Source organism: Pinus tabuliformis, chromosome 9 (assembly GCF_031772625.1).
Source record: "Pinus tabuliformis cultivar Carrire ecotype Pingquan chromosome 9, CPIR1, whole genome shotgun sequence".
NCBI classification, from domain to species: domain Eukaryota; kingdom Viridiplantae; phylum Streptophyta; class Pinopsida; order Pinales; family Pinaceae; genus Pinus; species Pinus tabuliformis.
Window position 1 is genome coordinate 1,237,044,156 of NC_142307.1, and position 22,159 is coordinate 1,237,066,314.

Genomic DNA, 22,159 nt, shown 5'->3' on the forward strand with positions numbered 1-22,159 from the left:
GAGCATTGCATAGCCCAAAGGGAAGGACTCGATAGGCAAAGGTACCCCAAGGACAAGTGAAGGTGGTCTTATCTTGGTCCTCCGGGCTGATTTGGATTTGATTGTACCCGCTAAACCCATCCAGGAAAGAGAAGAACTTCTTTCCTGCCAGTCCATCCAACACTTGATCTATGAAAGGTAGAGGGAAATGGTCTTTCTTGGTAGCTTTGTTCAGCTCACGGTAATCTACACAGATCCTCCACTTCCCATTCTTCTTGGGAACCAACACTAGAGGGGAAACCCATTCACTATCTGAGATGGGGTAGATGAATCCGGCATCCAACAGTTTTTGCAACTCTTCCTTGACAATGTCCTTAAGGGCTGGATTCATTCTCCTCTGGGGTTGCCTAACTGGTTTACAATCCTCTTTGATGTATATATGATGGGTACAGACCGAGGGATGGACTCCTTTCATCTCCTTATAGCTCCAAGCAAAAGCATCTAAGTGGCTGGCCAATAGGCTACACAAATCCTTCTCCTGGGAAGGAGATAGGGAGGAGCTGATCTTTAATGCTCTCTCAGGGCCGAACTCCACACTTTTGACTCTGGGAGTGACAGGGCTGGATGTACAAAGGTCCACTAAGGTGCTAGCTTGGGCATCCTCCACCAACTTCTCTAAAGATAGTGCACTGGAAGGTGGATTCTGGATCAGGGTCTCAATCAAATCATCCTCGGTAGGAGGGTCTCTTCTAGTGGTATCTAGGGTGCACAGAGGTGCAGAGTACACCTCGTCTTCCTCTCCTTCCTCCAACCAGAGTGGTAAATCATGCTCTAAAGAAGGTTGGGCAGGAGGGTATAGGACTAGCTGCTTGGACATGGGACCATTTTTGATGGTCATGTTTCCTGCCCGACAACTTATGTAAGCATCTGCAGTAGCTAACCAAGGCCTTCCCAAGATGAGAGGATATCTAGTAAGCTTGGCCTTTGGTTGCAGAACCAGGAAGTCTGCAGGGTATTCCCAAGAATCAATAGAGACCAAGACATCCTCCACAATCCCTTCGGGAGTCACGGTGGAGCGATCTGCTAATTGCAGTACTGTCGAGGTCTTCCTCAAGGAACCCTGAAGATTGAGTTTAAGCATGGTATCCCTGGTCATCACATTGATGGCCGCCCCCAGATCAATCAAGGTGTGGGGGATAATGGTGCCATTGATGTGAACATCTACTACAGGACTTCCAGGATCTAGGTACTTTGGGCAGATGACTTGTCTTAGCATAAGGTCAGACAACTGTCCTATGACATTGATAGTTGAGGCATCTTTCTTCCGTCTGCCTGGGTGTTTGAAACACTTCTCCTTAATCAGCTTGTTATATATTGGCACATCCTTGATGGCTTGGAGAAGTGGGATTTTTACACACAACTGCTTGAGCTCACCCAAAAGCTCATCTTCCTCTGGGTTAGGTTGTGTGGTGGCTGTTAGTCTCTCAGGAAAGGGTGGAATAGGCTTTGGTTCACTCTCCTGATGGTTTTCCTCATCCTCTGGGGGAGGAGGTTGGCGATCTGGAAGAGTCTTTCCAGATCTAAGATTGATCTCCTGGATCTCCACAGCATAGGTAGGGCATGAGGTCTCCCCAGTATATACCTGCTGAGCCTGTCTATTGTTGGGGTTCGGGTTCGGTTGAGCAGGCATCTGAGGTTGCCTTGGAGGAGCAGGAGGTAAAGGCTGAGGTTGAACTGGTGGTGGAGGCAAAATGGCAGGAGGAGTGTTGTATTGGGGCCTCCACCCCGACTGAGGAGCACTCCATTGAGGCTGCGACTGGGTATGTGAGTGATATGGATGAGAAGTAGGTTGAGTAGGGTACTGAGGTGGATAAGACCATGGAGGAGGCATGGACCAAGAAGGATGAGCAGGGGGACCCCAGGAAGGCATGGGAGTCGAGTGGTTGGGGTTGTAATAAGCTTGAGATGCCCCTTGCATCCCCTGCTGATAAGGTCTAGATCCTTGAGGCCTCCTTTGGTTGATGAAGTAGAGAGGTTCAGTGGGGGCTTCGGTTCCTTGGTACATGGCTTTAAACCCAGGTAAGGTTGGACACTGATTTGTTGGGTGGTCCTCCTCACAAACGAAACACACTTCAACCGAATGCAATGGACATTCGTTCTTAGGGTGTCTTCTGGTGCACCTAGGACAGAAGACAACCAAGGCTCTCTCAGCTTATTCTTTCTTCTGCTGGATCCTGAATGTGTCCAGCTGCATGGCAATGGTCTGTCTCACCTCACTCTTAAGATCTTCTAATTGGTTTGTAAACTCATGTTTGGAGAAAGGGACACCGGGTGAGAGGAGATTTCCTCTACCTCGTTTTCTAGCTGCCCTGGAATGATTTCGAAACACAGTCTTGATGTCCTCATAAGGCAGTTGGTAAATGTCCCCCCCAGCTAACATGTGAAGGGTGTCTAAGAGATCTTCAGGGACTCCTCGGAGTAGAACCAACTTGAGGGATTCAGGGTCAAGTGTGCACCTGGCCCATTTATAGCTAAGTTGGAACCTCTCCTCATAATCCTCTAAAGACTCATCATTCCCCATGGTCATTCAAAAGATCTCTCCCTTGGTTTCCTTGGACCTACAATAATCCCTATACTTGGTATTGAAGGCTTGCTGCATCTGAGCCCAAGTAGCGATGCTATTCCCAGGTAATCCCATGAACCAGCGTAGTGCTGCATCCTTAAGAGTGGAAGGGAAAAGCTTCAGCTTTTGCTCATCTTCAGTATAGTCATAGGTTCTACAAAGGACAGCAAACTCAAACAAGAAGGTATCAGGATCCTCCGTGGTCAGTCCATGGAAGTGAGGCAAGGCGGAGGGGCTAATGTTTTTCATTTTCATATCTCCATTGGTCTCTCGGATGGGGAAAGCTCCTTCTATTCTCTCATCTTCTCTCCTATTATCAGCCATGGCTTCAGATGGAGTGGTTTCTAACTCTTCTTCTTCTATAGGGTCTTGGTATATCTCAGGATGTTCACCTATAGGTTCCTCTGGGTCACTGTCACCAAAGAAGAGAGAAGGGTGACTCAGTGATGTGGTGGGGGTGTTTGGTAGGAATTTGCCTGATCTATCTCGGTTCCTACGAGGCATGAAATGGAAAAGACTTTTTTTTTTTTTTTTTTGAGTGCTTTTGCTTTTTCTTTGGTACCTGCAAAACTGAAACAAAGTGATCTACAACTAACTATATTGCTCAAATGAAATTGCAGAATTGGAAAGCTAATCTAGGAAAGCAAGAAAAATTACTCTAGGAAAGCAAGAAATATTAATCTAGGAAAGCAAGAAATATTAATCTAGGAAAGCAGGAAATGCTAATCTATGAAAGCAGGAAATGCTAATCTATGAAAGCAGGAAATGCTAAGCTACTTTTGCAGAATGGGAATGAAATAAACTACTGAGCAGAAGTAAGAGTACGAAAGTAGAAGAAAAGCAACAATTACTAATACTCTGACGCTTCCCCGGCAACGGCGCCAAAAAATATGGTGAGCTCCAGTATTGTAGCAATAATGCTACAACTCCTGGGGCTTCCTGTCTCTCATTTTATCAACCCGGTAGTTCGTACAAACTTGGAAGCGACGGTGCTATATGCACAAGTACTAGCTCTTGTCGCAGTTGTCACTTGGTCAGCTGGCACAAGTCCGCTAGGGCTCAAGCCAACTTCTATAGGCTCTCAGAAGAAGCTTGCTAATTGATGGACGAAAGCTATTCTCAAAGGAAAACTACTCTACTTGACAAAATGGATTGAAAGCAAATCAAAGCATGTAAACCTAGGAAACCCTAATTTAACTAGTCTAACCTCTACAATGCAAAAAATGTGAATGAAACTTCTACCAATGCTGCTGTTACCTCTAATAAGTGCAAATGCATGGATCTAAACTACTTGCATCATGAAAGATATGTTTTTGTATTTTTTCCTTAAGTGTGTGGAATGATTGTGATTTTGTGCTAACTAGGGTTTGATTGTGCAGATGGGATGGAGAAGGAAGGAAAGCGTGGGACAGGTTGGGGAGGCTAGGAGAGGTCCCTAGGGATCCTTAGCATCCATCCACAGAGGTTCCTCACATTCAGAAGCTCGGCAACTGAGTGAGTGGCCTCCTACAGGAAGTCTGCAGGGGATCCTACAGGATACTCTGGTTTCTACAGGATGTCTACAAACGGCTACAGGATGGCCTACCGTGAGTGTTTGGCGTGATGGAGGAGTGATGAAATGGTAGGGGGAGATGTGTAAGGTAGGAATGAGGCTGGTGATGGCTGTAGAAGTGAAGGAATAGGATGGGGAGTGAGTGTAGGGAGTGGGTTGGAAGATAGAGGGCTATGTCAACGAAAAGGGCTAGAGAATGGAAGGACGAGAGGAGTGAAAGACTTTGGGAGATAACAGAGTGGAGCAGAGGTCAAAGATGTGTTTGCATGCGTGATCAAGATGGAGGACGAAGTAATGGAACGAGAGAAAGCAGTGTAAATGGAACAAATGCTTGTGACTATCACCAAACCGAAAATGCATTAACTTAGACTACCTGTGCTTATAAATTCAATGAACAGCGATCTAAACGCGAAGGAGAATGTGCATGAAGCTGTGGTAAAGGAGTGTGGTGCAGGTGTGAATCATGTGGAAGCATCTAACATAACGTGACTGTGTTTGCAGCAATCATGGAATAAAGAAATGCGTATTTTTGGTGGTTAGTCATGGACTGCACTCCAATCCCAGATGAGATGGCAGTGAGCCTTAACAACCTTTTTGTTGGAGCTCCAATCGATTATACCTATCCTCTGCTACACTACGCAAGTGGAAACAAATTCACCATAAGCAACTCCTATCTAACTCATGAAAAAGACCAACTTAACAACCTGTAATTCGAATTGCATGTGCAAATGAAAAGCTCAAAGTGCTGAAATGAAATGGAAACAACACTACAGCAGAGGGGATCTATGGCTCTCAGGTTGGGCCCTAACCTGAGAGCTATAGTCTCCTTAAGAAAACTCAGAACTAGATCAGAATCTGCCTTCTTTATTCATAATCTGATATCATGCCAAATTGGCTTACAAAAAGGAACAAAAACTGAGCTGTGCTCGAAAATTACAATAGCAATACGAGAGTTTTAACAACCTATCCAAGGCTAAGGCCTCTATACTTATACAAAAACGATGATCCAACAAGTGTCCTTGATTTTAGGAGCTCGGCTGTCCAACTAGAGTTTAACTGCTGATCCTGTAGGACGGTCATAACTGCTGTTCCTGTAGAGCAGTTTATAACTGCTGTTCCTGTAGAACAGCTGGCTGCTTCTAAGCTCGGAGGGGAGATGGGTTGGAGCTCGGAGTTCTTGGTGGGAATCACGAGGAATGTCCCCAAGACCGTGGACATCCTCTCCTAAAAGTCAGCAGTGCCACCTCATTGTCTCCTTGTCTCCTTTTTCGTTGTCTTTTGCTCCCTTTTAATGCCAAAACCTGGAATCACAATGCATTAGTCACGTAGATAGAGTGCCTACCCTTCTTCCTACAAACAACATGAATAAACTAAGAAATGCATGCATAAGCAGTAAAAAATGAATGGTTTGAGCAAGTAGAATAGGCCAAAATGAGCCCAAATTGTACCAAAATTGGGGCTCATCAGATTGAAAGGGCTCTTTCCTGTGAACTGCATGAAAAGCCTAAAATGATATTGATAGATCCTCCCAAATCTGCCCTCACAATTAAGTATCTCTAGATTACCTTCAAAAGTTTGTTGTAGGTTTCAAGTAGGTATTCTCTTGGTACAATGGCTCCATACCCCTTGTTTTTGTACATTGGTTTCAAGAAATGTTTGTAGTTGGCTATGTCAAGAGGCATGCCCTTGAACCACTACTTTCCTTGTAGAGGAATCTTTGTTACAGCTGAGATGGTGACATCTGACATCGAGAAAGTGAGCTCTCTAATCTTAACCTCAAACCCAACGAAATTCAAAGCAAACTCCTTGGTGAGTTGTACACTATATCCCTGGATCTTCTCACAAAATCTAATGTATCCAAGTTGTTCAAATGCAACTCTAATTGTTGGGTTTGATTTGATCAAGGTGAGTTCTTGGGGTTCAAACCTAACATTCTCTCCTCCCTTGTGTTTCTTTCTATATGGGGTTGTCATTTTTTCACAACAGAGACAAACTCTAAGGTTTCTTGAATGCAATTTCAGTGTATGCCAATTGAGTGCAATAGTAGGTTAGCAATGATGTAATGGAGCTTTAGAATAGGGTTTTATAACAATTTAGGATGGAAAACTCTATACAACAGACTTGGACAACAAAACTCACCTCTCAAACTTAAAACAACAACTGAAGTTTTCTTTACTGACAGTGGGAAAATTAAAAACACAAGAACAACGAGAAGCACAACACATGAAAGAAAGAGCATTTATTGATCTTTGAGGGCAGCAACAACAAGAAACGGGGCTTCATTCCACTTAAAGGAATGTCAAACTTCAATATATAGGTGGAAAACAAAGATTTTGGCATTTGAAGGGGGTGACAACATAATAATGCAACACTGAGGTAAAACACAACGTATTGTACAGAAAACACAACGAGCTTAAAAATTCAAGGTTTGCAAAGTCTTTAATGCATTTTTATCAACAAATAGGGGAAATTTTAAAAATATGCAAGACAAATAATTCAAGGAAACAAGGAAATGGCACTTGGAATAAGTAATTGACAATTGGCTTGAAAAACATAGCAACTGTTTGTGAGCGCAACACCTCCCTTGCAACCTTTGTGCATCGAACCCCAAGCAATGCATAGAAATATCTCAATGGAAAAATGAATGGCTCTGTGGTATTTTTGGAAGTTAAAGAAGCCTTTGAACTCCCAAGGTGGCTAAATCCACATTTCAAGGGCGATGATTGCAATTTTGAACCTCAATCATGAAAGTGCAACAACTGTTAGAAGCACAACGCATCTCCTAACCATTGTACCAGTGTGATGTCATGGCACAATATGACTTGACACTCTAAGTGACCATACTGACCCTACAAATATGTGCCAATGATAATAAGACAAGACACTATGACCTCACTCATGACCTTTTGTGAGACATGACCTTAGACTCACTTAACTCAACTTCTTAGGGAATTAATAACTATTTACATGATCTTTCATACACTGTGACATAATTACATCAATAATGAAACCTTTATTTTACGTTAATAGCAATAAATTGATCTCTACAATATCATATCCTAACCTTTACATTTTCCAAAATAAATGGAAAAGACCAAAACTTATTTTTTGACTACTATAATATAGGATAGTAACATTGGCTCCATTGAGGATGGTATCCTCCATGTGAGTAGCCAAGAACACCATAGACCATGTGCCTGACCATTGGCATTATTAACTCTTTGACTCAACACAAAACTAACTCATGACTTATTACATTTTAGAAAATGGGTATCTACTCATCAAAGGCTTATGGCCTTCTCTTTAGGCTTCAAATTATGGAGACAACTTCCCACCTGCAGTACTAAAAATTGGATGGCTATATACAATGAAATGATCAAAACCAACTGATTTTAAGTAAAATAATGCTTGAGAAACCTGCCATTTACAGGCCCTCCAACAAGAAACTCTCCTGTCAAATCCTGCAGCAAGTATGCATTTCTCCCATGGAATGCTGCAACCTTGAATGGTCCTTTCCAAAGATTTAAATTTTTTCCATGTTTAGCCTTGTATTCATTCCTAACATCCCACTTCAAAGCCAAGTCACCAGCCCGAAAGACTTCAACCTTTGTCCTCCAATAAAAATCTTCTTAATTTTATCCTGGATTGCTTGAGTATTGTTATACACTTCCTCTCTTGTTTGTTACAATTGAATCATTTGATTTATCCTCCTTTGCAAGTCATTTGGTTCTGCATCTACTTCCTACACCAACTTCATTACAAGAATTCCCAAGGAAGAAGGGAAAATAACATTTATTCCATACACCAGTTGAAAATGTGACATACCAATTGACTTCTTAGTGTTCACTCTATCAGCCCATAGTGCATAGATCAACTTCTTGTGCCATGTTTTCTTATTTTCTTGTAGCAATTTATTTATAATATTCACCAGACTCTTGTTAGAAGAATCAGCTAAACCATTACCTTGTGGGTAATATATCGTAGAATGACTGAGTACAATATGATATTTGTGACAAAATTCAATCATTTTCTTGGACTTGAAAGCAACAACATTATATGTGATTATTCTACAAGGACAACCAAATCTTGAACGAATATTACCTTCTAGAAATTGAATGATGACTGCATTTGTTGCCTGCCTGCTTGGTATTTCTTTTGTCTTCTTTGTAAGATAATCAGTGGCTGTAAAAATCCATTTGTGCTGGCTTGAAGATGATGGATGGATTTCCCCATTGAAATCCAAACCCCACTGCTGGAAAGGTGCTTCAACCACAATTGGTTTTAGGGGTAAGGGTAAAATCTTTCTCTTTCCTTAAAAAAATTGCCATTCATGGCAGCTTGATACTCTTTTATAAACATTGGAAAATAATGTTGGCTAGTAAAAACCAGCCCTTAGAATCTTGTTAGTTGTGGCTTTCCAAAAATGGTGGCCTCCACAATCTCCTTTGTGAAATTCTTCCATAACCTTTTGGGCCTCATCCTCCAGTAAAAAATTTAACAACACAGCTCCTGAATCTTTTTGATACATAAATTGATTCAAAATGCAAAATTTTAGAATCTTCAATTTCAGAAATCTTGCCTTTGTTTTTGCCATCCATGGAGGAGCCCGTAAATGTTGTAAAACATAAGCTATGTCAGCATACCATGGAGAGGAAAGGAACCTTTCAGATACCATTTGAGAAGGTTCTAAACTGCTGTGATAAGATAAACCAGCTATGAAATTTATGTCCAATACACTCAATTGAATTTTCCATCAATTTTGCCAATCCTTGATCCTTTATCAGCTTAGTAGGCTTGATCTCCACATCATACTCGAAAATGTTTGCTATCCATCTACCTCTTCTACCTTTAGGATTAGGTTGGGTTAGGATGCCTTTCATAACAACATTTGGGACATAAGCAATCACATGTGAATGAAGCACATAAAATCTAAAATCTTTCAAAGCTTTAACCAATGCATATGCCCGCTTCTCCATAATATTGTATTTAAGGGACAAATATCTCAACCCTATGCTAAAGAAGGCTATTGACTGTTCATTACCTTGCTGATTTTTCTGCACAAGGACTACAACAATTGTGTGTTCTGATGCGAAAGAGAAAATGATGAAATCTTTAGTATAATTTGGACTAGCTAAAATAAGAGAACTGACCAAGGCCCGTTTTACCTCATCAAATGACTTCTTTATTTCAATAGTCCATATGGTTTCACTTTCCTTCCTCAACATGTTAGTCAAAAGCCTTATAATTTCTACTAAGTTAGGAATGAATCTTCTTAAAAAATTGACTCTGCCCAAAAATGATTGAACCTCCTTCTTATTCCTTGGGATGTCAATTTTCTGAATTGCCGACACCCTGTTTGGATCAATTTTGATGCCATCCTTTGAAATGATATGTCCCAACAATTTTCCCTCGTCCATTGTAAAATGTGACTTCTTTGGATTTAGGGATATGAAAAACCTCCTGCACTTCTCAAAATCTTGTATTAAATGCTACAAATGATCAAAATCAGATTTTGAAAATACAGTGATATCATTAAGATAAACTACAATGAACTTATCCTTCTCATCGAAAAATGTAACATCCATGGTCCTTTGAAAGGTGGCCCCTACATTCATCAGTCTGAAGGGAATTTTGGCATACATGAAGCTGCCACATGGAGTGATGAAAGCTCTCTTTTCCTCGTCATCAGGATGCACCAAAATCTGATTGTAACATGTTATCACTCAGGTTGTTCCCAAAAGTTGTAAGAAAGGGAATACGACTGAGGTAACCACAGACCAATATTTTAGATACATATTCTAGCCAATCTGCATCTAGAGAGGGCTCTTTCTTTATGATTTAGCTTTGTTTTGAAAGGTATTAGGCTAGTTATGAAGTTCAAGGGTTTTGTTTTGAGTTTGGGTGGTGAGATTAAATAGAACAGTGAGGTAAAATTGAGTAGTTCAGTCCATTGGGCATGATGGAGTCAAAAGAGATGGTTTTCTGGATTTGGTTTCTTAACAGAGGATGACATCATAGAGCAAGGTAGTCAAACATGGAACAATTTAAAGGTTGGAATAAGGTGGAATGGACTCAAATGGGTGAAGGAAAATTAAGAATCCTTCAACATATTGAAAGAGGGAAAATGGATGCTTATCGACAAAGAGCAGTTAAGAATTCTTTATCAAATAATCAATATGGAGAGAATCAAGAAACATGAGCAATTAAGAATTCACTGTTTATGCTAATTCTGAAGAAAACACAGAGAATAATAAAGACTGAAAACAGAGTGCAACTAAGCAAATTCTGAATTAATCTTTTTCTTTATCATTCAGATCATGAAACATAGATGACATAATAACTCAGAAAACTGTAAAACATAAGATATAAGGGACTTATTGATCCGGAGTTTGATTCAAGAATTCTGTGACAGGTCCTCTGCTTCAATTCCTCATCCAGTAGGCCAGACAACAGTTTGATCCCAACATCTTTTTATTCCAAAGTTCAATATTACAGCAAAGTCTAGGAAATCTACACATACCCAACCTCTTTAAAAATCTAATGGAGGGGGTATTTATACAACAAAATATGTACAACAGGTATCTCATCAAAGCTGTGAGATAATATCTGGATTTTAACCTAAAGTAATTTACAAGCAAAGTAGAAACAACTAACTTATGCTGTGCTGGAGGCAGGTCTTTAGGGTTCGGCTTGCAGCTATCCTGTAGTATCTCTGTGCCGACTGTTTGTATTAACTGCTCTTTAATTCTGATCTACTTTTCTTTGTCGTCTCCGATACTCTTTATTTCTGACTTGACTTGCCTTTAATTTTGCACTGATACTCTTTAATGCTTGATCTGATACTCTTTGACTTGTTGCGTACCCTGTTTTCTTTGTTCATATCTGTCCAGTGTTTAGCCCAAAATATCTCTGTAAATGTCGGTTTCTCTCTTCTGCAAGCTTTGGAAATCCCTCTGTTTGCTTTAAACTGTGTTAAACGAGGGAGAAAACTGTAAAATTGTGGGTTTATTGAGGTAGCGAGCTCGTTGCTGGAGCCTTTCTCAGTCTGGAGGCGGTCGAAACACCTGAACTGTGAACTCAGTCGCTTTTACGCCTGGAGCGTGCGGGGCGTTGTTATGCAAAAAAACAGAGAAAAATGGCCTTTTACCTTTTTATTTGGCAAAGAGAATTTTTGGCGGGAAATTTTGGTTCAAAGCCCAGATGACGTCAACAGAAGGTGATGTGGCAGGGTGACATCAGCAAAGGACAACTGACGTCAGCAGATGACGTCAGTGGGGGGAGGGCGGTAAATGGTTTTCTCCGCACCGCTTTTGGGCTTGGGCGGTTTCGGGCGGAGGGGCAACGAACATAGCGGGTGGTCGACACGTGGATTTGGTACGACGCCAAAACCACCGTTTCCTTGGGAGTTAAACAACAGCAGACGGGGGGGTTGCGAAATGGATATCCGCTGTTGGATGCGAGGGCGCCGATCAGATGGTGGGCGCCCATTGGAGATGGCGGAGGTTTAATGCGCGGGCCCGACACAATAAATTAAAGTTTTTAAATGTATCGGGAGCATTTTGATTGGTCTACGGGTTTTGGCTATTAATCAACATGGGGTTAATTAATCCCATTTACGCGTGGGAAGGGTTATGGTTCTTAATAAGTTTCAAATAAACCTGCTAATCCATATTTAAACAATGATTTAATAGTTTTATGGTTATAATAAACCAGGGTGGGAATATTAAAATATGGGGTTTTTTTTATATATATACATATTACGAGATAGGGGAATGGGGCGGGATTTAAATAATAAAGTCAAAGTTAATATGAAAAATGAATCGAGCGCTAAGTTATAGTGTTGAAAACTTAGGCAAAAGGGAAAAAACAGGGGTTTTGGGGTGATAGTATGCATTTTTCCTAAGTAAAATGGGAATTCACTTAGGCCAATTATGAAATGGAATGAGTGACTTAGTGATATTAAGCAGATCTTAATATCTCTGGGGGAAATTAGTAAATGATTTGGGGAAAAACATGAAGGGAGCTTAGTCATGAAATATGCCTCGCTTGAGCTGCATCAGAAAGTATCTACCATGGAACTTGTGATAGAGATGAGATTAACACATTTTTCAGAGACAAAATCAATCACAAGTCTCATTCTGCAACAACAATCTACCTACCCTGCCTACTTTGCCTAACATTTTTTCTTCTTTCTTTTGGGTGCACTTGGACTGGCAAACCCTAATCAACTTTTCTTTTCTTTTCATGGTAAGCCTACCTAAGTATGCACTTATTACTTCCAAGGGCTCAGATTAAACAGTTGAGCTCCTTTGCTTCTCTACCTATCTACTTATCTGCCAAGATTAAGCCGTTTGTCCATTCATCAATTGTGGCATAAAGTTTTGATAAGCTGCACACAATGCTTTATTTGCAGAAAATGAAATAGTAGTGGCATTTAGACTTGCACACTTTCCTGGTCTTTTTTATTGGGGTTCATTTCTTCTCATTTTTTCTTTTGACCATTTTATTCTTTTTACCCTTTGATTTTTCTTTTAGGGTATACCCTCTTTACATTTTTTAATAATTTTTTTTTTGATTTTTTGATAATATGGAAACCTTTACAACAAGGAAAGGATGAACATATTACAGAGCTCAACTAGTCAATCATGAAATATGACACCTATAACTATAGGAGTATAACATAACCTGAGAAACACCAAGAATGGACATCCTCTTTGAGCCAATCACCTTTCGAAGTATATGATTCATCTTAAGTAGGGCGTAATTGTCTTTTAAAGACACCTTGTTGAGGTTTATGAAATCAACACAAAGCCTTATCTCACAAGCCTTCTTCCTCATAGGGACCAAATTAGAAAGCCATTTTGAAAACCTTAAGGGAACAATAATTTTTTCATCAAACAGTTTTCTCACTTCCTTTTCAATAAGAGGTAACAACAAGGGATTGGTTCTTCTCAACCTTTATTTAAAAGGATTTTGATCCTGCTTGATTTAGATTATATGTTGAATGATGCTCTTATCATATACTTTGAGATCCTCATATCCCCATGCAAAAACATTTGAGTATTCTTTTATGAGATCAAGGTATTTCTCTCCATATTCAGGAGTTAAGGATATTGAAAGCCAAACAATCTTAGGATGTGGTTCTATCCCTATATTGCAATATTCTACTTCACTTTCAGTGGGAACTACTTTGGGATTCTTTGTTGCATAATTTACTCAAGAGGGACTAATCCTTTCGAAATTGTGTTGTTCTTCAATTGTATAACCTCTATATCTATCATTTGATTTTCAAAATCATATAAATATGAATCCAAGACCTATTGTTCATCCTCACTAAAATAATTTTCTTCATATATGCCCAAATTGGAAAATTCCTAAGTCATTTGCAAAAAAAATTCAAGCTGCTTTTCATCTTTTAACAATTGCCAATATTTTACATTGTTTAGGACTGATGGTCTATGTTTGAATTCTATTTCATACTTCCTATTGGGATAGATAGGAATTTTAAACACACTAGTTGAGGTGGCCAATGCATCAACTATCATATTATGCTCTCTAGGAATCACAGATAAATCATATTCTGAAAATAATTGCAGCATTTTTAGGATAGAATTCCTATAGGCCCTCATCATAGGGTGTTTATTTTGCTACACACATTTAATCTGATTGATAATCAACTCCAAATATCCATGAACTTCAATCCTCTTTTCTCCCAAGTCTCTCAAAGTTTGCAATCCCAAAATCAACACTTCATACTCGACCACATTGTTTGTGCATTCAAACGATAATTTTTAAGAACATAACCTTGACTTTTCCACCTTTGGGCTCATTATCCATACACCAGCTCCAATCCCCTCTTTAGTTACTGCTCCATCAAAATCCATCTTGCAAATTCCATCATCATCTTCTTTATGTTATGATTTTGTCCCCTATAATTCACCTTCATTCTCTTTTGATATGCTATCCCTGTTTTGACTGTCTTCCTCTAAACATAAATCATTATATACTATGAAATAATCCATATCAAAATGAAATGAATGAATATGATTGTTATTAGGCCTTTCCTTACCACTTACCATGTACTTCATCAATGTTTCTCTATACAATCTCCTTGGTTGTCCAAAAATAAGAATTTTGGCATAAGACATGTCCATTTATAGAGTACCCTTCAACTTTGCAGACTAGGACCTTGATAAAAGAATGCCAAATTTTGGAGGAATATCAGCAACAATTATGTCCATCACTAAACTTTTTGTTGGGATTTGAGTGAGATGGGACCATCAAATCCTTGATCAAACCCATACATTTCACCTTACTTGAATAAAAGGAAAAGAGATATTTATATGACCTTGTGATGTCCAAACCAAGCTTATCCATAATAAACTTTGGCATTAAGTTATGTGATGAACCTGATTCTAACATTGCATTATGCAAAATAAAAACATGTACATTTGAGCTGACATAAAAAGGTGGGACATCTCCATCTTGAGAATCTACATCAACTTTTGTACCAAACTGAAGTTCAGGATGATCATCATTCAAGTTAATAGTATCTGAAACATCTCCTATTTTTAGTGCTTTGACAATTTGACTATTTTATGTATCATTCTTGATCAATTCATTAAATGGAATATAAATTTTGATTATAGATATTTCATTTTCTAAACTAAAAGATGATTGACCTTTCTCTACCTCTTTGAAGGCGATGCCTCTCTTTTCAAGACTCTCCTTTGGAGGATTTAATTTCTTCTGGCTAGAAGTAGGTGCATCAACTTGGACTTTCTTTGGAGGATTTACTGGAACATTTCTATTTCTCAAGTTATACTATATTTTCACCTCCATGATTACATTTTGGTATGCCTGCTTGTAATCTTCTGATTCCATGTGCATGATATCTTCTTTGGCTAAAAAGACAAGTCTTGTTCTTCTTTTGTAAAAACGACATTATCCTATTCTTCACCAAAATAATGAATTTGATCCCAACCTTCTATTGTCTCTTCATCCTCTGTAAAATTTTCTTGGAAAGGAGGTTTGATTTCCTGCTCATCTCCTTGATTTTGCTGTTCGCTTTGCTTGATTTTCACTTGAGGCCTTTGAAAATTTGAATTTCTTACTGGAGGAGGGGCCTGCTGATCTCTACCAAAAACTTTGTTCTCTAGAGTCAACCTTTCCACCAATTTTTCCACTATTTTCACCGTGACATCCAACTTGTTGTCTGACGAAGATGAAGCCTCCTGTTTAACTCCTCTTTTCTTAGCTTTCATTTTGGCCTTTTTGTTCAACAAATTCACTTCCATTGCAACAACATTTTCCTACAAATACTATAAAGTGGGTGGGTTCCTTTCTCTAAGCTGATAGGTAAGATCAACATCAAAACCATCTGGGTAATGAAGTAAGGCCAACCCTGTAGGGGGTTTTATTTTAGCTGGTATTGAATTATATACTTTATTAAATATTGTTGAAAAATCTTGCACTGATTCTCCTAGAGCTCTCTTCAAACTGTCATACTCAGCCAAAATTTGCAGAGGGTTCTTCTTGACTTCCCATATGGCAAGGAAACTTTGTTCAAGTTGCTGGAAATTGGCAATACTTGCAGCTGGTAGAATTCTAAACCATATCTTGACCTGTCTCGAAAAAATCTGAGCAAAAAGCCTCAATTTATCATCCTCATGGTCAACCTCTTCCAAGTCTATAAAGTCATTCAACTTATCAAGGTGGTGTTATGCTGTAATAACCCCTCTACCATCGAACTAACGCAATCTCTGACTATAGTTTGTGGCAAATCATGTAGTGGACCTTGTAGATTCAATGGAGCATAATGGAAAACCATGATTGTATGAGATGGACTAGTACTGAATTTTGGGGTATGAAATGAGGATAAGGAAGGTAAGGGGACAGCTATTTGAACAACTGATGAGGAAGGAGGAGTAACAAGAATGGAAACAATAGGAGCAAAACTCAATGGGATGTTCAATGGAGTAGAAAATGTTGGGGTAGAAATAGTTGGGACATAATGCTATAATTTGGAGGACTTAGTAGCAACGTCTTGCAACTGATAGACAAGACGTTCTAAGCTATGAAATTATTTCCAAATATCCTTGTCTACTTCTAATAAACTCTCTCTCTGAAAAGGAATAGAGGATTGTAACTTTTCTTGATAAAAAACTGTTTCTATCAGATTGTTTTATGATTTAGATCTGAATAGGCTTTGTTCAAACTTCAAATCAAACTAAGTGTGGTCCACTGATTCGACTTTTTCAGGTAGGGACAATGATCTTTTTATGACACTAGTATTTGTTTCTTTTGCAGACTTCTTCTTTCTAAATAAATTTTCTATACTTTTCAAAACCTTAGGTGGATTAGGGTCTCGATGATGCCTAATGTGTACTCTTCTTGAAGTTAGATTTCCTACAACAATTGATTGCAATTGGTTTTAGAATAACTAACAACTGGGTAAATATTCAACCTATCAGTCTCTAGCTCATTGTCACCCTCAAGAACTAGATTTGTCTATGATTGCATATTTTTCCAGGGATGTTTTCAACTCTCGTTCCCTGGCAATGACACCACTATGTTATAATTCTGTAATTCCTACAGGATGAGGAAAGGAACCCAAAGGTAACCACAAACCACTTATAAACTGGAATCTATCCCTTACAACTTCAGAGAGGGTTATGCCTATTCAAATGTTCAATCACTTAGATCTAAGGCTAGGTATGTTTCTCAGAGGGAAATAAGTTTTAACAATTTGCTAGTAGGGTAAAGGGAAAATCCATTGGGGGTCATATAAAGTTGATTCTTTTCCATTGAGAGGATGAAGGAATGAGGGAATTTTTGACAGGGGCAGGGTAGGCAATCCTGCTAGTGCTTCCAATTTAATTCACTGTAGAAGGTTGAGTAGAAGAATAGTGGAAATGACATATATAGAATCAAACTGTGGGATGAATTCTCAATTCCATTTATGAAGAAAATATAAACTATTTAGCAAACTATATCAGAGCACTTTTAAATTGAATTATGAGATAAATACTTATTTATCCAATCATGAAGACATACATTCAAAGCATGAAAATGACAAGAGACAAACTTACAACATAAGAAAAACACATCACCATCAGGAGCTGACATAGGAATCCCTATAAGTCACACCTCTGTCTTTTTCTAAACCCTAACCAACCCTTTGCTTCAACAAATTTACAACATAAATAGATCAAAACAAATTAGTTCCCACCTCTAGAACTGAATTCCCTAAAGGAATTTCTATTTCTACCTAATGCACCAAATATAGAACTGTTATTCTGAAAACTAGGAACTGTTTGACCAAGGATTTTTCAAGCAAATTTACGTTAAATGAAAAGTATAAATTGAGTTTCTAAGTCCTTAGACACCTCAAAACATTAACTATGACCATCAAAATAAATTACATGAAGCTTTAACATAGATTACATGGTCAAAAGGTTGATTGTGTGAAAGCGCAGCACCGACGTTGCACAACCTCCTAGTCCAACAAAACGCAAAGCAAAAGCGCAACGAATTGATGGTTCATATAGATACAATCACTCCATGAATTGATCAATGAACAATACACGTGTGAAATGGTCTGGAAATCATCAACTTCCCCTTTAGAAACCTCCTTTCATTATGCAAAGCTTCCAACTCTCAAAACTCCATCTAGAGTAAAAGTGCATCGCCTGTATGAAAGCGCAACACAACGTTTCCTTCATGGTTTTGACCATCACCGAGGTCTCTGAACAAGATACACAATTTGCTGATGATGCTAACAATCCTAATAACTCTTTTTAAGTCCCCACTCACCAAAAAAATGACACAACTTCACCCTTACATCAAAACCCTAATGCCTTGTCAAAAAGTGCAAAATTGTTGTGTGAGAAAAGTTTCATAAACTTAAGAACTATGATTAACTATGCTCCTAGAAGGAATTCATGCAAATATGACCTCTCAACCTCCTTATCCAACCCCATCCAACTAGCACACTTAGGCAAAAACCAAAAGACCAAAACTACTTTGATTTACTTGTTCCAATACTTAGACTCTGGATGCTTCAGCCAAAAAATCAATCTTGCGTCTATCCTTCTCTTGTATTTCATGAAATTTTTGCTTGGAAACCCTTAGCTCCTTCCTCAAGGTGAGGTTCTGTTTGTAGATATTTTTGAGCTGCCTATGTAAAGGAAGACTCCTTTTCAACATATACTTGGCATTTTTAATTGCTAGCTCACACTTGTTCAAATGATCATAAATCTTTTGCCTGGCCCTTTCATCATGCTTCTTAAGTTCAACAATTTCACTGTGGGATTTCTGTAACTGCATCCTCAACCTATTAAAAGCATGTTGTGTTGGGTCCCTATAATACTAGTGATTACCCCATTACTATTGTAGTTGTATCCCTTATTAATATTGTTGTGCCCCTATTACCCCCATATTGTTATTACTATGCCCCATAGAATCGCTCTATTGTTATTTTTGTGGCTTTATATTATTATTGTTAGGTCGGCTGGGTTATATTGTGACTCCTTAGACTCCTATATATAGAAAGGAGGTTTTGTCATTTGAATCATCCAAGAATTGTTCATTTATGTAATGTAAAGGAGGTTTCCCCCTCGAAGAGGCTGAATTCTAAGGCGTGGATCTATCTTTTGTATCTTTTTCTTGATCTGGTTCATAACATTTGGTATCAGAGCTTTGGATTCTAGGGTTTCACTGCTCCAAACAGGTTATTGTGGAATTTTCGCTATAACTTTTTTTCTGCGATGTTTCAGAAGCTTAAAAAAAAACCCATTTGAGAAGACATTGCGCTGAATCTTGGGTCCGAATTTTAGATCTTTTTGTGCTATATTTGTGGAGATATGATCTAAGGAAGTTGGTCTTTTTGCAGACTCCTGAATTACATTCCAAACAGGTGACCTGGGGAAAATAATCATAACTTTTTCTCTGAGCATCGGATTGAAATTTCATAAGAATTTATAGAAAGAGGACAGACTTAAGTTTATTTTATGTCTTTTTTAGAGCCAAAGGTCGAAATAGGGACACGTGGCACATCGTACAAGTTCGTTCTACTAAACTAGTCTATAATCAGGCCACTGTGGGAGATTTGACATAACTCTTCCTTGGAGAATCCAATTGGGATCAGACTGGTGGCATTGGAAAGAGGAGATAGAGGGCTACTACAAGTTTCAATTTCAGAACTGGATGATCCAAAATTACAGAGAGACATGAGAGGCAATATCGAGATCCTACAAAGTGAAAAAAGGTGTGTAGATTTTTTAAATTTTTTGCTTAAGGTTGGTTTGAAAAATTATTTTGAAGGAATTCAAAGGGAATAGTAGAGCATTGTTATCGATAACTGATGCCCCGAGGAAAGAAAATGCAAACACCTAGTAAGCAACTTGAAAGCCCTAGCATGACTCATGAAGAAGAGGAAGAAATGCTACATGATATATCAAAATTACAAGACCAAGTGCAACAAATTTCACTCTCACAAAAGCTAACAGAAGCTAAGATAAATGGCGTGGAATCTAAGATAAAGGGAGTGGAAGCTAAGAGTGATGATTTGAAGACAAATTTGAAGATAGATTTGAAGGGAGACATGGCAGATTTGAAGACAGATTTGACAAAGTTTCTACAAGAAATAATTACTAATGGTGAAAAGGTAGTAAAGGAAACTCATGATGCTAACAAAAGAAATGTTAATCATGATTTCATAGACTCTAATGTGGGATTGAAGACCCACCATATTCCAAAAATTGATATGAGGAAGTTTGATGGCAAGTATCCCACAACATGGATATTACAGATGGAGCAATTTTTCGATCTCAATAATGTGCAAAACACACAAAAGGTACGTATTGCAACTTTATATTTGGAACCAAATCAGTTTGTATGGTATCAATGGCTTTGCTCTCGTAAACAAATTATCACTTGGGCAATTTTTATGAAATAATTGACAGCACATTATGAGGATACAAAAAGCAACACTTTTTTTAGCCAATTGATAAGTCTCAAACAAAAGGGTTCAATAATAGAGCACATTGAGGAGTTCCAAAAATTGAACATAAGGGTAAAGAATATTCCAGAGGAGCATAGGATTGATGTGTTCATAGGGAATTTAAAGGATAATATCCAACATGATGTTCGCCTTTAGGAACCTGATTCATTAGAGAAGGCATTCATGTTAGCAAGAAAAATGGAAAGCAAAATTATGGAAACCAGGGAGCATACCATTCACAACTATAAATATGGAAGTGTTGTTGCCCCTAGTCTTCCACAACCTATAAGGTTGACACCACAACAATTGGAAGAAAAAAGAGAAAAAGGACTTTGTTACAGTTGTGATAGCAAATACACTAAAGGTCATAAGTGTGTTGAGAAGAAATTATTCTACATAGATTGTGAAGAGGAAGAAGAAAAGGAGCAAGAAAGGTCAAAAGAAGAGGATATACTCCAGGAACAAAGCCTAGATAAAGAAGAAATGAATCCAACCATATCTTGTAATGCGTTGGCGGGAATTACCACTCCTCAAACCATCAAGATAGAAGGACAAATCAAGAAGAAAAAGGTAATAGTGTTGATTGATTCAGGAAGTACCCATAATTTTATTCATTGTAAGGTAGCAAAAGAATTGAATTGCTTCTTATATCCAGCACCAGAGTGTCAAGTGATGGTTGCAAATGGAGGAACAATAAATTGCTCAGGAAAGTGCCATAATATCAAGCTATCCATGGGAGAATATGTATTGACTAGCCCAATGCTTTCCATTCCAATGGGAGGTGCTGATGTTGTACTAGGAGTCCAATGGCTACAATCCTTGGGTACAATAGCTTTTAATTTTCAAGAACTTTTCATCAAATTTTCTGTGGCAGGAAAGGAAGTTGAATTTAAGGGGTATTGCAGGGAAATCGAGAAAGATAATCAACTCTAAGGTATGACAAAGCTTCTAAAAAAGGAACAAAGAGGTGTAATTGCACAATTATGTTCGCTAGATGTTTCCACATTGGAATCATCTATTTCTCCAGATCTCCAAAAAGTTTTGGACAATCATTCCAAGGTATTTGAGACTCCCAAAGGTCTCTCACCTATTCGTAATCATGATCATGCTATTCATCTGATTCCAGGAAGTGTTCCTCCAAACATCAGGCCGTACAAATATCCCTATGCCCAAAAGAGTAAAATTGAACGTATGGTTTGCAGAAATGCTAGAGGTTGGTATAATTCAACCGAGTCAAAGTTCTTTCTCTGCTCCAGTAGTATTGGTGCACATGAAGGATGGATCATGGCGCATGTGTCCGGATTATAGGGAGCTCAACAAGATCACTATTAAAGATAAGTTTCCCATTCTTGTCATTGATGAATTACTGGATGAATTGCATGGATCAATTTACTTCACCAAGTTGGATCTTCATTCAAGATATCATCAAATCAGAATGAAGACTGAAGACATCCCGAAAACAACATTTAGAACTCATGAGGGTCATTATGAATTTTTGCTCATGCCTTTTGGCCTTACCAATGCACCTTCAACATTTCAAGGTTTGATGAATTCCATTTTCAAACCATTCCTTAGAAAATTTGTGTTAGTATTTTTTGATGATATACTAATCTACAACAAGTCTTGGAAGGATCATGTTGAACATGTTGACAGGGTGCTACAACTATTGGAAGAGAAACAGTTATATGCAAAAAGATCCAAATGTTTCTTTGGAGTACAAGAGGTGGAATATATGGGTCATATTGTATCTCATGAAGGAGTTAAGGTAGACCCTAGCAAAATTAAAGCCGTTAAGGAATGGAAAATCTCCACATCCATAAAGCATCTGCGAGGATTTCTCAGGTTGACAGGGTATTATCGCAAGTTTGTTAAGAATTATGGGAGAATAGCAGCACCTCTAACAACATTATTGAAGAAAGATGCATTTTCATGGACTCCAGCAGTAACAAAGGCCTTCGAACATCTTAAAGAGGCAATGTGCCAAGCACCGGTCTTAGCTACA